Raw genomic sequence first — 16,932 nt, 5'->3', positions numbered from 1 at the left:
TGTTAGGGTTGAACTTGTGGAATTTCCAAAACTTTGGCTACAAAACTTTTGTGTTCATTTGTGGTGTGTGAATAAATTTTATTTATTTATATTTGTTATTGTTTTAAATTATTTTCATACATAAACTCTAAAATTTTAATTTTTTTGTGATCTTTTTACCTTTTTCGTTTACGGGATGAAGGGAGAGCGAAAACTCATAGTTTTGATTTAAGAAAAAAGACTACATCTAAAATGGAATAGCACAATGCACAAATGTAGAGAGAGATAATTCCGAAGAGTGTCTATAATTTTTAAGAATTGTACGCTCTTTTTAGTTTTTATATTTCGGGTTTTGCAATATTCGGGAAAAGGGGAGGTGGGGGATTTTTAACTGAGTGTTGACTCCCAATCCATAAGTCATTTCTTAGGGTAATATAGCCCGTTACACATGATAAATCACTTTACAATCATCTATGATTGTTAGGTCAGTGTTTTATAAATGTGCAAAATTATGGCTTGTTTGACTCTAGTAAATATCCCACTGCCCGTTCGTTTGAGAATTTAATGAGCGTTTGTTATTCTCTTTAAATGGTTTGGATGCATAGGTGATTTGCATATTTAACATGTTTCAAGCTTGCATATCCATTTTTAAAGCATGTCTGGAAGAAATCTCTTTCTTATAAAATTCCAAGCAGTTAGGGTTGAACATGTGGAATTTCCAAAACTTGGACTACAAAACTTTTCTGTTCATTTGTGGTGTGTGAATAAATTTTCTTTACTTACATTTTTTATTTTTTTAAATTTTTTCCATACATAAACTCTAAATTTTAATTTGTTTTTTATCTTTTTGCCTTTTTTGTCTACTGGATGAAGGGAGAGCAAAAACTCAAAGTTTTGATTTAAGAAAAAAGATTACATCTAAAATGGAAATGCAAAATGCACAAATGCAGAGAGAGATAATTCCAAAGAGTGTCTATAATTTTTAGAGATTGTACGCTCTTTTTAGTTTTTATATTTCTGGTTTTGCAATCGTCGGGAAAAGGGAAGGTGGGGGATTTTTAACTGAGTGTTGAATCCAAATCCATAACTCATTTGTTAGGGTAATATAGCCCGTTTCACATGCTAAATCACTTTACATTCATCTATGATTATTAGATCAGCTTTTTGTAAGTGGGCAGAATTATGGCTTGATTGACTCGGGTAAATATCGCACCTCAAGTTCACTTGAGAATTTAAAGAGCGTTTGTTATTCTCTTTAAAAGGTTTGGATCCATAGGTGATTTGAATTTTTAACATGTTTCAAGCATGCATATCCATTTTTAAAGCATGTGTGGAAGAAATCTCTTTCTTTTAAAATTCCAAGCTGTGAGGGTTGAACTAGGGGAATTTCCCAAACATGGACAACAAAACTTTTGTGTTCATTTGTGGTGTATGAATAAATTTTCTTTACTTACATTTGTTATTTTTTAAAATTTTTTCCATACATAAACTCTAAAATTTTCATTTTGTTGTGATCTATATGCATTTTTGGTTTTCGTGATGAAGGGAGATCAAAAAACTCAGAGTTTTGATTTAAGAAAAAAAAAGTACATCTAAAATGGAAATGCACAATGCACAAATGTTGAAAGAGATAATTCCGAAAAGTGTCTGTAATTTTTAGGGTTTGTAAGCCCATTTTAATTTTTATTTATCAGGTTTTGCAATCATCGAGAAAAGGGGGAGGCAGGGGATTTTTAACTGAGTGTTGACTCCCAATCCATATGTCCTTTCTTAGGGTAATATAGCCCGTTACGCATGATAATTCACTTTACAATCATCTATGATTGTTAGGTCAGCTTTTTGTAAATGGGTAAAATAATGGCTTGTTTGACTCGGGTATTTATCCCACCACACGTTCACTTTAGAATTTAATGAGCGTTTGTTGTTCTCTTTAAATGTTTTGGATCCATAGGTGATTTGCATCTTTAACATGTTTCAATCATGCATATCCATTTTTAAAGCATGTGTGGAATAAATCTCTTTCTTATAAAAATCCAAGCTGTTAAGGATGAACTAGTGGAAGTTCCCAAACTTGGAGAACAAAACTTTTGTGTTCATTTGTGGTGTGGGAATAAATTTTCTTTACTTACATTTGTTATTGTTTTAAATTTTTTCCAAACATAAATACTAAAATTTTCATTTTGTTGTGATCTATATGGCTTTTTGGTTTATGGGATGAAGGGAGAGCGAAAATTCAAAGTTTTGATTTAAGAAAAAAAACTACATCTAAAATGGAAATGCTCAATGCATAAATGTAGACAGACATAAGTCAAAGTGTGTCTGTAATTTTTAGGGATTGTAAGCTCTTTTTAGTTTTTATATATCAGGTATTGCAATCGTCAGGAAAATGGGGAGGCGGGGGATTTTTAACTGAGTGTTGACTCCCAATCCATAAGTCATTTCTTAGGGTAATATAGCCCGTTACGCATGATAAATCACTTTACAATCATCTATGATGGTTAGGTCAGCTTTTTGTAAATGAGAAAAATAATGGCATGTTTGACTTGGGTAAATATTCCACCGCACGTTCACTTGAGAATTTAATGAGCGTTTTTTATTCTCTCTTTAAAAGGTTTGCATCCATAGGTGATTTGCATCTTTACCATGTTTCAAGCATGCATATGAATTTTTAAAGCATGTGTGGAAGAAATCTCTTTCATAGAAAATTCCAAGCTCTTACGGTTGAACTTGTGGAATTTCCCAAACTTGGATTACAAAACTTTTGTGTTCATTTGTGGTGTGTGAATAAATTTTCTTTAGTTAAATTTGTTATTTTTTAAAATTTTTTCCATACATAAACTCTAAAATTGTAATATTTTTGTGATCTATTTGGCTTTTTGGTTTACGGGATAAAGGGAGAGCGAAAAGTCAATGTTTTGATTCCAGAAAAAAGAGCACATCTAAAATGGAAATGTATAATGTAAAAATATAGAGAGAGATAATTCCATAGAGTGTCTGTAATTTTTGAGGATTGTATGCTATTTTTAGTTTTTATATTTTAGGTTTTTGAATCTTCGGGAAAAGGGGGAGGTGAGGGATTTTTAACTGAGTGTTGACTCTCAATCCATAAGTCATTTCTTAGGGTAATATTGCCTGTTACGCATGGTAAATAACTTTACAATCATCTATGATGTAAGGTCAGCTTTTTATAAATGGGCAAAATAATGCCTTGTTTGACTCGGGTAAATATCCCACCCCGTTCACATGAGAATTTAATGAGCGTTTGTTATTCTCTGTAAAAGGTTTGGATCCATAGGTGATTTGCATCTTTAACATGTTTCAAGCATGCATATCTATTTTTGAAGCATGTGTGGAAGAAATATCTTTTTTATAAAATTCCAAGCTGTTATGGGTAAACTAGTGGAATTACCCAAAATTGGACAACAAAAATTTTCTGTTCATTTGTGGGGTGTGTGAATGAATTTTATTTACTTACCTTTGAGATTGTATTAAACTTTTTCCATACATAAACTCTAAAATTTTCATTTTGTTGTGATCTATTTGCCTTTTTGGTTTACGGGATGAAGGAAGAACGAATACTCAAAATTTGATTGAAGAAAAAAGAGTTTATATAAAATAGAAATGCACAATGCAAAAATGTAGAGAGAGATAATTCCAAAGAGTGTCTATAATTTTTAGGGATTGTAAGCTCTTTTTAGTTTTTATATATCAGGTTTGGCAATCGTCGAGAAAAGGGGGAGGCGGGGATTTTTAAATGAGTGTTTACTACCAATCCATAAGTCATTTCTTAGGGTAATATATCCCGTTATGCTTGGTAAATCACATTAGAATCATCTATGATCATTAGGTCAACTTTTTGTATATGGGCAAAATAATGGCTTGGTTGACTCGGCTAAATATCCCACCACACGTTCACTTGAGAATTTTATGAGCTTTTGTTATTCTCTTTAAAAGGTTTGGATCCATTGGTGGTTTGCATTTTTAACATGTTTCAAGCTTGCATATCCATTTTTAAAGCATGTGTGGAAAAAACCTCTTTCTTATAAAATTCCAAGCTTTTAGGGTTGAACTAGTGGAATTTCCCAAACTTGGACAACAAAACTTTCGTGTTCATTTGTGGTGTGTGAATGAATTTTATTTACTCATATTTTTTATTTTTTTAAAAAAATTTCCATTTACATCAACTCTAAAATTTTCATTTTGTTGTGATCTATTTGCCTTTTTGGTTTACGGGATCAAGGGAGAGCGAAAACTCAAAGTTTTGATTTAAGAAAAACGAGAACATCTAAAGTGGAAATGCACAATGCACAAATTTAGAGAGAGATAATTCCAAAGAGTGTCTGTAATTTTTAAGGATTGTAAGCTCTTTTTAATTTTTATATATAAGGTTTTTCAATCGTCGGGAAAAGGGCAAGGCGGGGGATTTTTAATTGAGCGTTGACTCTCAATCTGTAAGTCATTTCTTAGGGTAATATAGCCCGTTACAGATGATAAATCACTTTACAATCATTTATGATCGTTAGGTTAGCTTTTTGTACATGGGCAAAATAATGGCTTGTTTGACTCGGGTAAATATCCCACCGCACGTTCACTTGAGAATTTAATGAGCATTTGATATTCTCTTCAAAAGGTTTGGATCCATTGGTGATTTGCATCTTTAATATGTTTCAAGCATGCTTATCCATTTTTGGGGCATGTGTGGAAGAAAAATCTTCCTTATAAAATTCCAAGCAGTTAGGGTTGAACTAGTGAAATTTCCCAGACTTGGACAACAAAACTTTTGTGTTCATTTGTGGTGTGTGAATGAATTTTCTTTACATACATTTGTGATTGTTTTAAATTTTTTCCATACATAAACTCTAAAATTTTCATTTTGTTGTGATCTATTTGCATTTTTGGTATACTGGATGAATGGAGAGTGAATACTCAAAGTTTTGATTTATGAAAAAAGATTACATCTAAAATGGAAATGCACGATGAAAAAATGTAGAGAGAGATAATTCCAAAGAGTGTCTGTAATTTTTAGGGATTGTAAGCTCTTTTTAGTTTTTCTATTTATCAGGTTTTGGAATCGTCGAGAAAAGGGAGAGGCGGCGGATTTTTAACTGAGTGTTGACTCCCAATCCATAAGTCATTTCTTAGTGTAATATAGCCCATTATGCATGATAAATCACTTTACAATCATCTATAATTGTTAGGTCAGCTTTTTGTAAATGGGCAAAATAATGGCTTGTTTCACTTGAGTAAATATCCCACCTCACGTTCACTTGAGAATTTTTTGAGCGTTTGTTATTCTCTTTAAAAGGTTTGGATCCATAGGTGATTTGCATCTTTAACATGTTTCAAGCATGCATATCTATTTTTAAAGCATGTGTTGAAGAAATCTCTTTCTTAAAAATTCCAAGCTATTAATGTTGAACTAGTCGAATTTCCCAAACTTGGATAACAAAACTTTTGTGTTCATTTGTGGTGTGTGAATAAATATTATTCACTTACATTTGTTATTGTTTAAAATTTTTTTCATACATAAACTCTAAAATTTTCATTTTGTCATGATCTATTTGGCTTATTGGTTAACGGGATGAAGGGAGAGTGAAATCTCAAAGTTTTTATTTAAGAAAAAAGAGTACGTCTAAAATGGAAATGCACAATGCACAAATGTAGAGAGAGATAAATCCAAAGAGTGTATGTAATTTTTAGGGATTGTAAGCTCTTTTTAGTTTTTATATATCAGGTTTTCCAATCGTCACGAAAAGGGGGAGGCGGTGGATTTTTAACTTAGTGTAGACTCCCAATCCATAAGTCATTTCTTAGGGTAATATAGCCCCTTATGCCTGATAAATTACTTTAAAATCATCTATGATCGTTAGGTCAGCTTTTTGTAAAACGGCAAAATAATGGCTTGTTTGACTTGGGTAAATATTCCCACCACACATTCACTAGAGAATTTAATGAGTGTTTTCTATTCTCTTTAAAAGGCTTGGATCCATAGGTGATTTGCATCTTTATAATGTTTCAAGCATGCATGTCCATTTTTTAAAGCATGTGTGGAAGAAATCTCTTTCTTATAAAATTCCAAGCTGTATGGTTGAACTAGTGGAATTTCGCAAACTTGGACAAGAAAACTTTTTTGTTCATTTGTGGTGTGTGAATAAATTTTCTTTACTTACATTTGTTATTGTTATAAATGTTTTTCATACATAAACTCTGAAATTTTCATTTTGTTGTTATCTATTTGTCTTTTTGGTTTAAGGGATGAAGGGAGAGCGAAAACTCAAAGTTTTGATTTAAGAAAGAAGATTACAACTAAAATGGCAATGCCCAATGCACAAATGTAGACAGAGATAATTTCAAAGAGTTTTTGTAATTTTTAGGGATTATAAACTCTTTTTAGTTTTTATATATCAGGTTTTGCAATCATCGGGAAAAGGTGGAGGCAGGGGATTTTGAACTGAGTGTTGACTCCCAATCCATAAGTCATTTCTTAGGGTAATATGACCCGTTACGCATAATAAATCACTTTACATTACAATCATCTATGATTGTTAGGTTGCTCTTTTTGTAAATGGGCAAAACTAATGGCTTATTTGACTCGGGTAAATATCCCACCACACTTTCACTTAAGAATTTAATGAGCGTTTGTTATTCTCTTTAAACGGTTTGTATCCATAGGTGATTTGTATCCATAGGTGGTTTGTATCCAAGTTTTCATTCTGTTGTGATCTATTTGCATTTTTGGTTTACGGGATGAAGGGAGAATGAAAACTCAAGGCTTGTTTGACTCGGGTAAATATCCCACAATACGTTCACTTGAGAATTTAATGAGCATTTGTTATTCTCTTTAAAAGAATTGTATCCACAGGTGATTTGCATTTTCAACATGTTTCAGGCATGCATATCCATTTTTAAAGCAAGTGTGGAAGAAATCTCTTTCTTATAAATTTCCAAGCTGTTAGTGTTGAACTAGTGGAATTTCCGAAACTTGGACAACAAAACTTTTGTGTTCATTTGTGGTGTGTGAGGAAATTTTCTTTACTTAAATTTGTTATTGTGTCAATTTTTTTCCGTACATAAACTATAAAATTTTCATTTTGTTGTGATCTATTTGCCTTTTTGGTTTACAGGATGAAGGGAGAGAGAAAACTCAAAGTTTTGATTTAAGAAAAAGTGTACATCTAGAATGGAAATTTACAATACACAAAAGTAGAGAAAGAGAATTACAAAGAGTGTCTGTAACTTTTAGGGACTGAGTATTGACTCCAAATCCATAAGTCATTTCTTAGGGTAATATAGCCCATTATGCATGAAAAATCACATTACAATCATCTATGATTGTTAGGTCAGCTTTTTGTAAATGGGCAAAATAATGGCTTGTTTTACTCGGGTAAATATCCCACTGCATCTTCACTTGAGAATTTAATGAGCGTTTGTTATTCTCTTAAAAAGGCTTGGATCCATAGGGCATTTGCATCTTTAACAAGTTTCAAACATGCATATCCATTTTTAAAGCATGTCTGGAAGAAATCTCTTTCTTATAAAACTTCAAGTTGTTTGGGTTGAGGTAGTGGAAGTTCCCAAACATGGACAACAAAACTTTTGTGTTCATTTGTGATGTGTGAATAAATTTTCTTTACTTACATTTGTTATTGTTTTAAATTTTTTCCACACATAAACTCTAAAATTTTCATTTTGTTGTGATCACATTATCTTTTTGGTTTACGAGAAGAAGGGAGAATGAAAACTCGAAGATTTTGTTTAAGAAAAAAGTGTACATCTAAATTTGAAATGCACAATGCACAAATGTTGAGAGAGATAATTCCAAAGAGTGGCTGTAATTTTTTGGGATTGTAAGCTCTTTCTAGTTTTTAAATACCAGGTTTTGCGATGGGGAGGCGGGAGATTTTTAACTGATTCTTGACTCCCAATCCAAAAGTCATTTCTTAGGGTAATATAACCCGTTACGCATGATAAATCACTTTACCATCATCTTTGATTGTTAGCTCAGCATTTTTGTAAATGGGCAAAATAATGGGTTGTTTGACTCGGGTAAATATCCCACCGCACGTTCACTTGAGAATTTAATGAACGTTTGTCATACTCTTTAAAAGGTTTGGAACCATAGGTGATTTGCATCTTTAACAAGTTTCAAGCATACATATCCATTTTTAAGGCATGTGTGGAAGAAATCTCTTTCCTATAAAATTCCAAGCTGTTAGGGTTGAACTCGTTGAATTTCCGAAACATGGACAACAAAACTTTTGTTTTCATTTGTGGTGAGTAAAATTTCTTTACTTATATTTCTTATTTTTATAAATTTTTTCCATACATAAACTCTAAATTTTTAATTTTTTTGTGATCTATTTGCCTTTTTGGATTATGTGATGAAGACAAAGCGAAAAAAAGTAAAAGTAAAATGGAAATTCACACTGAGAATATCTTGGGAGCGATAATTCCAAAGAGTGTCTGTAATTTTTAGGGATTGTAAGCCCTTTTTAGTTTTTATTTATCAGTTTTGCAATCGTTGGGAAAAGGGTAATGCGGGGGATTTTTAACTGAGTGTTGACCCCCAATCCATAAGTCATTTCTAAGGGTAATATAGCCCGTTACACATGATAAATCACTTTACAATCATCTATGATTGTTAGGTCAACTATTTTTAAAATGGCAAAATAATGGCTTGTTTGACTCAGGTAAAATATCCAACTGAGAAATTAAAATGTTCAATTGAGAATTTAATGAGCGTTTGTTATTCTCTTTAAAAGGCTTGGATCCATAGGTGATTTGCATCTTTAACATGTTTCAAGCATGCATATCCATTTTTAAAGTATGTGTGAAAGAAATCTCTTCCTTATAAAATTTGAGACTATTAGGGTTGATCTCGTCGAATTTCCAAACTTGGACAACAAAACTTTTGTGCTCATTTGTGGTGTGTGAGTAAATTTTCTTTACTTACATTTTTTATTGTTTTAATTTGTTTCCATACATAAACTATTAAATTTTCATTTTGTTGTGATCTATTTGCCTTTTTGGTTGACGGGATGAAGGAAGAACGAAAACTCAAAGTTTTGATTGAAGAAAAGAGAGTACATCTAAAATGGAAATTCACAATGCACAAATGTAGAGAGAGATCATTCCAAATTGTGTCTGTAATTTTGAGGGATTGTAAGCCCTTTTTAGTTTTTATATATTAGGTTTCGCAATCGTCATGAAAAGGGAGAGGCGAGAGATTTTTAAATGAGTGTGGACTCCCAATCCATAAGTCATTTCTTAGGCTAATATAGCCCGTTACGTATGATAAATCACATTACAATCATCTATGATTGTTAGGGCAGCGTTTTGTAAATGGGCAAATTAATGGCTTGTTTAACTCGGGTAAATATCCCACCGCTCATTCACTAGAGAATTTAAAGAGTGTTTGTTATTATCTTTAAAAGGTTTGGATCCAAAGGTGATTTGCGTCTTTAACATGTTTCAAGCATGCATATCCATATTTAAAGCATGTGTGGAAGAAATCTTTTTCTTATAAAATTCCAAGATGTTAGGGTTGTACTTGTCGAATTTCTCAAACTTGGACAAGAAAACTTTTGTGTTCACTTGTGGTGTGTGAATAAATTTTCTTTACCTACATTTGTTATTGTTTTAAATTTTTACCATACATAAACTCTATAATTTTCATTTTGTTGTGATCTTTTTGTCTTTTTGGTTTATGGGACGAAGGGAGAGTGAAAACTCAAAGTTTTCATTCAAGCAAAAAGAGTACATCTAAAATGGAAATGCACAATGCACAAATGTACAGAGATAATTTCAAAGAGTGTTTGTAATTTTTAGGGATTGAAACCTCTATTTTGTATTTATATATCCGATTTTGCTATTGTCGAGAAAAGGGGGAAGCGGGGGATTTTTAACTGAGTGTAGACTCCCAATCCATAAGTGATTTCCTAGTGTAATAGAACCCGTTATGCAAGATAAATCACTTGACAATCATCTATGATCGTTAGGTCAGCTTTTTGTAAATTGGCCAAATAATAGCTTGTTTTACTCGGGTAAATATCCCACTGCACGTTCACTTGTCAATTTAATGAGCGTTTGTTATTCTCTTTAAAAGGTTTGGATCCGTAGGTGATTTGCATGTTTAACATGTTTCATGCATGCATATCCATTTTTAAAGCATGTGGACGAAATCTCTTTCTTACAAAATTCCAAGCTGTTAGGGTTGAACTTGTGGAAATTCCCAAACTTGGCTAACAAAACTTTTGTGTTCATTTGTGGTGTGGGAATAAATTTTCTTTACTTACATTTGTTATTGTTTAAAATTTTTTCCATACATAAACTCTAAAATTTTTATTTTGTTGTGATCTATTTGGCATTTTGGTTTATGGGATGAAGGGAGAGAGAAAACTCAAAGTTTTGATTTAAGAAAAAAGAGTACATCTAAAATGGAAATGCACAATGCAAAAACGTACAGAGAGATAATTCCAAAGAGTGTCTGTAACTTTTAGGGATTGTAAGCTCCTTTTAGTTTTTATATATCAGGTTTAGCAATCGTCGGGATTTTTAGCTCCTTTTATATATCAGGGGATTTTTAACTGAGTGTTGACTCAAAATCCATAAGTCAGTTCTTAGGGGAATATAGCCTGTTACGCATGACAAATCACTTTACAATCATCTATGATTGTTAGGTCAGCTTTTTGTAAATGGGTAAAATAATGGCTTGTTTGAGTCGGGTAAGTATCCCACCGCATGTTAACTTGAGAATTTAAAGAGCGTTTTTTATTCTCTTTAAAAGGTTTGGATCGATAGGTGATTTTCATCTTTAACATGTTTCAAGCATGCATATCCATTTTTAAAGCATGTGTGGAAGAAGTCTCTTTCTTATAAAATTCCAAGCAGTTTGGGTTGAACAACTGGAATTTCCTAAACTTGGACAACAAAAATTTTGTGTTCCGTTGTGGTGTGTGAATAAATTTTCTTTTCTTACATTTATTATTGTTTTAAATTTATTCCATACATAAACTCTAAAATTTTCATTTTGTTGTGGTCTATTAGACTTTTTGGTTTACAGGATGAAGGGAGAGCGAAAACTCAATGTTTTGATTTAAGAAAAAGGAGTACATTTAAAATGGAAATGCACAATGCACAAATATAGAGAGATATAATTCCAAAGGGTGTCTGTAATTTTTAGGGATTTTAAGCCCTTTTTAGTTTTTATATATCAGGTTTTGCAATCGTCGGGAAAAGGGGCAGGCAGGGGATTTTTAAATGAGTGTTAACTCCCAATACATAAGTCTTTTCTTAGGGTAATATAGTTCGATACGCATGATAAATCACTTTACAATCATCTATGATTATTAGGTCAACTATTTGTAAATGGGCAAAATAATGGCTTATTTGACTCAAGTAAATATCTCACCACACCTTCAATTGAAAATTTAATGAGCGATTGTAATTCTCTTTAAAAGGTTTGGATCCATTGGTGATTTGCATCTTTAACATTTTTCAAGCATGCATATCCATTTTTAAAGCATGTGTGGAAGAAATCTCTTTATTATAAAATTCCAAGCTGTAAGGGTTGAAGTTGTGGAATTTCCCAAACTTGACATCAAAACTTTTGTGTTCATTTGTGGTGTGTGAATAAATTTTCTTTACTTAAATTTGTTTTTGTTTTAAATTTTTTACATACATAAACTCTAAAATTTTCATTTTGTTGTGATTTATTTGCCTTTTTGGTTTAACGAGATGTAGGGAGAGCGAAAATTCAAAGTTTTGATTTAAGAAAAAAGAGTACAACTAAAATGGAAATGCCCAACGCATGAATGTAGAGAGAGATAATTCCAAAGGGTGTCTGTAATTTTTAGCGATTGTAAGCTCTTTTTTGTTTTTATATATCAGGTTTTCAAATCGTCGGGAAAGGGGACGAGGCGGGGGATTTTTAACTTAGTGTTGACTCCAAATCCATAAGTCATTTGTTAGGGTAATATAGCCCGTTATGCATGATAAATCACTTTACAATCATCTACATCGATAAGTCAGCTTGTTTAAATGGGCAAAATAATGGCTTGTTCGACTTGGGTAAATATTCCACCACACTTTCACTTGAGAATTTAATGAGCATTTGTTATTCTCTTTAAAAGGTTTAGATCCACAGGAGATTTGCATCTTTAACATGTTTCAGGCATGCATATCCGTTTTTTAAGCATGTGTTGAAGAAATCTCTTTCTTATAAAATTCCAAGCTGTTAGGACTGAACTAGTGGAATTTCCCAAACTTGGACAACAAAACTTTTGTGTTCATTTGTGGTGTGTGAATGAATTTTCTTTACTTAGATTTTTTATTGTTTTAAATTTTTTCCATACATCAGCTCTTAAAATTTCATTTTGTTGTCATCTATTTGCCTTTTTGGTTTACAAGATGAAGGGAAAGTAAAAACTCAAAGTTTTGATTTAAGAAAAAAGTGTACATCTAAAATGGAAATGCACAATGCACAAATGTAGAGAGAGAAAATTCCAAAGAGTGTCTCTAATTTTTAGGGATTGTAATCTCTTTTTAGTTTTTATATATCACGTTTTGCAATTGTGGGGAAAGGGGGAGGCGGGGGATTTTTAACTGAGTGTTGACTCCCAATCCATAAGTCATTTCATAGGGTAATATAGCCCGTTACGCATGATAAATCACTTTACAACCATCTATGATTGTTAGGTCAACTTTTTGTAAATGGGCAAAATAATGGCTTGTTTGACTCAGGTAAATATCTCACTGCACGTTCACTTGAGAATTTAATGAGCGTTTGTAATTATTTTTGAAAGGTTTTGATGCATAGGTGATTTGCATCTTTAACATGTTTCAAGAATGCATATCCATTTTTAAAGCATGTGTGGAAAAACTCTCTTTTTTTATAAAATTCCAAGCTGTTAGGGTTCAATTTGTGGAATTTCCCAAACTAGGACAACAAAACTTTTGTGTTCATTTGTGGTGAGTGAATAAATTTTCTATACTTAAATTTTTTATTGTTTTAAATTTTTTCTATACGAAAAACTCTAAAATTTTCATTTTGTTGTGATCTATTTGGCTTTTTGGTTTACGTGATGAAGGGAGAGCAAAAAGTCAATGTTTTTATTTAAGAAAAAAGTGTCCATCTAAAATGGAAATGCACAATGCACAAATGTAGAGAGAGATAATTCCAAACAATGTCTATAATTTTTGGTGATTGTAAGCTCTTTTTTGTTTTTATATACAAGGTTTTACAATCGTCGGGAAAAGGGGTAGGCGGGGGATTTTTAACTGAGTGTTGACTCCAATCCATAAGTCATTTCTTAGGGTAATATAGCCCGTTATGCATGATAAATCACTTTACAATCATCTATGATCGTTAGGCTAGCTTTTTGTAAATGGGCAAAATAATGGCTTGTTTGACTCGGGTAAATATCCCACTGCATGTTCACTTGAGAATTTAATGAACGTTTGTTATTCTCTATAAAAGGTTTGGATCCATAGATGATTTGCATCATTAACATGTTTCAAGCATGCATATCCATTTTTAAAGTATGTGTGGATGACATCTCTTTCTTATAAAATTCCAAGCTGTTAGGATTGAACTAGTGGAATTTCCAAAACGTGGACAACAAAATTTTTGTGTTCATTTGTAGTGTGTGAATAAATTTTCTTTACTTACATTTGTTATTGTTTTCAATTTTTTCCATACATAAACTCTTAAATTTTCATTTTGTTGTGATGTTTTTGCCTTTTTGGTTTATGCGATGAAGAGAGAGCGAAAGTCAATGTTTTGATTTAAGAAAAAAAATACATCTAAGATGGAAATGCACAATGCAGAAATATAGAGAGAGATAATTTCAAAGAGTTTCTGTAATTTTTAGGGATTGTAAGCTCTTTTTAGTTTTTATATATCAGGTTTTACAATCGTCGAGAAAACGGGGAGGCGTGGGATTTTTAACAGAGTGTTGACTCCAATCCATAAGTCATTTCTTTGGGTGATATAGCTTGTTTTGCATGATAAATCACTTTATAATCATCTATGATCGTTAGGTCAGCTTTTTGTAAATGGGCAAAATAATGTAATTTTTGAGTCGAGTAAATATCCCACCGCACGCTCACTTGAGAATTTAATGAGCGTTTGTTCTTCTCTTTAAAAGGCTTGGATCTATAGGTGATTTGCATGTTTAACATGTTTCATGCATGCATATCCTTTTTTAAAGCATGTATGGAAGAAATCTCATTTTTAGAAAATTCCAAGCTTTTACGGTTGAACTAGTGGAATTTAGAAAACTTGGACAACAAAACTTTTGTGTTCATTTGTGGTGCGTGAATAAACTTCCTTTACATACATTTGTTATTGTTTTAAATTTTTTCCTTACATAAACTCTATAATTTTCATTTTGTTGTGATCTATTTGCCTTTTTGGTTTGTGGGATGAGGGGAGAGCGGAAACTGAAAATTTTGATTTAATAAAAAATAGTACATCTAAAATGGAAATGCACAATACACAAATGGAGAGAGAGATAATTCAGAAGAGTGGCTGTAATTTTTAGGGATTATAAGCACTTTTTAGTTTTTATATATTAGGTTTTGCAATCGTCAGGAAACGGGGGAGGCGGGGGAATTTTAATTGAGTGTTGACTCAAAATCCACAAGTCATTTCTTAGGGTAATATAGCCCGTGACGCATGATAAATCACTTTACAATCATTTATGATTGTTAGGTCAGCTTTTTGAAAATGGGCAAAATAATGGCTCGGTTAACTCTGGTAAATATCCCACCACATGTTCACTTGAGAATTTAATGAGCGTTTGCTATTCTCTTTAAAAGGTGTGGATCCATAGGTGATTTTCATCTTTAACATGGTTCAACCATGCATATCCATTTTTAAGGAATGTGTTGAAGAAATCTCTTTCAGATAAAATTCCAAGTTGTTAGGGTTGAACTAGTGGAATTTCCCAAACTTGGACAAAAAAAATATTTGTATTCATTTGTGTGTGAATAAATTTTCTTTACTTACATTTGCTATTGTTTTAAATTTTTTCCATACATAAACTCTTAAATTTACATTTTGTTGTAATTATTTGCCTCTTCGGTTTACGGGATGAAGTGAGAGTGAAAACTCAAAGTTTTTATTTAAGAAAAAAGCGTACATCTAAAATGGAAATGCACAATGCACAAATGTAGAAAGAGATAATTCCAAAGAGTGTCGGTAATTTTTAGGGAGTGTAAGCTCTTTTTAGTTTTTATATATCAGGTTTTGCAATCGTTAGGAAAAAGGGGGAGTCGAGGGATTTTTATCTGAGTGTTGACTCCCAATCCATAAATCATTTCTTAGGGTAATATAGCCCATTACATGATAAATCCCTTTACAATCATCTACGATTGTTAGGTCAGCTTTTTGTAAATGGGCAAAATAATGGCTTGTTTGACTCGGGTAAATATCCCACTGCACATTCACTTGAGAATTTAATGAGCATTTGTTATTCTCTTTAAAAGTTTTGGATCCATAGGTGATTTTCATTTTTAACATGTTTCAAGCATGCATATCCATTTTAAGGCATGTGTGGGAGAAATATCTTTCTTATAAAATTCCAAGCCGTTAGGGTTGAACTAGTGGAATTTCGTACACTTGGACAATACAAATTTTGTGTTCATTTGTGGTGTGTGAATAAATTTTCTTTACTTACATTTGTTGTTGTTTTAATTTTTTTTAATACATACACTCTTAAATTTTCATTTTGTTGTGATCTATTTGTCTTTTAGGTTTACAGGAAGAAGGGAGAGCGGAAACTCAAAGTTTTGATTTAAGAAAACAGAGTACATCTAAAATGGAAATGCACAATGTGCAAATTTAGATAGAGAAAATTCCAAAGAGTGTCTCTAATTTTTAGGGATTGTAAGCTCTTTTTAGTTTTGTATATCAGGTTTTGCAATCGTGGGGAAAAGGGGGAGGCGAGGGATTTTTAACAAAGTGTTGACTCCCAATCCATAAGTCATTTCTTAGGGTATTATAGCCCATTACGTATGATAAATCACTTTACAATCATCTATGACTGTTAGGTAAGTTTTTTGTAAATGGGCAAAATAAGGGCTTGCTTGTCTCGGGTAAATATCTCACCGCACGTTCTCTTGAGAATTTAATGAGCCTTTGTTCTTTGAAAGATTTTGATCCATAGGGGAATTGCATCTTTAACATGTTTCAAGCATGCATATCCATTTTTAAAGCATGTGTGGAAGAAATCCCTTTTTTATAAAATTCCATGCTGTTAGGGTTGAACTTATGGAATTTCCCAAACTTGGACAACAAAAATTTTGTGTTCATTTTTGGTGTGTGAATAAATTTTCTATACTTAAATTTGTTATTGTTTTAAATTTTTTCCATATATAAACTCTAAAATTTTCATTTTGTTGTGATCTATTTGCCTTTTTGGTTTACGTGATGAAGGGAGAGCGAAAAGTCAATGTTTTGATTTAAGAAAAAAGTGTACATCTAAAAAGGAAATGCACAATGCACAAATGTAGAGAGAAATAATTCCAAAGAGTGTCTATAATTTTTAGGGATTGTAAGCTCTTTTTAGTTTTTATATATCAGGTTTTACAATCGTCGGGAAAAGGGGGAGGCGAGGGATTTTTAACTGAGTGTTGACTGCGATTCATAAGTCATTTCTTAGGGTAATATATCCCATTACACATGATAAATCACTTTAAAATCATCTATGATCGTTAGGTCAGCTTTTATTAAATGGGCAAAATAATGGCTTGTTTGACTTTGGTAATGATCCACAGCAAGTTCACTTGAGAATTTATTGAGCGTTTTTTATTCTCTTTAAAAGGTTTGGATCCAAAGGTGATTTCCATCTTTAACATACTTCATGAATGCATATCCAATTTTAAAGCATGTGTGGAAGAAATCTCTTTCTTATAAAATTCCAAGCCGTTAGGGTTGAACAAGTGAAATTT

Source organism: Aristolochia californica, unplaced genomic scaffold, assembly GCF_029961685.1.
Source record: "Aristolochia californica isolate CCGP_79_NKW_82.1479 unplaced genomic scaffold, dmAriCali1.0.hap1 SCAF_1, whole genome shotgun sequence".
Lineage (NCBI taxonomy): Eukaryota > Viridiplantae > Streptophyta > Magnoliopsida > Piperales > Aristolochiaceae > Aristolochia > Aristolochia californica.
The sequence above is the reverse complement of the archived record's forward strand: the minus strand, read 5'-3'. Positions refer to the sequence as shown.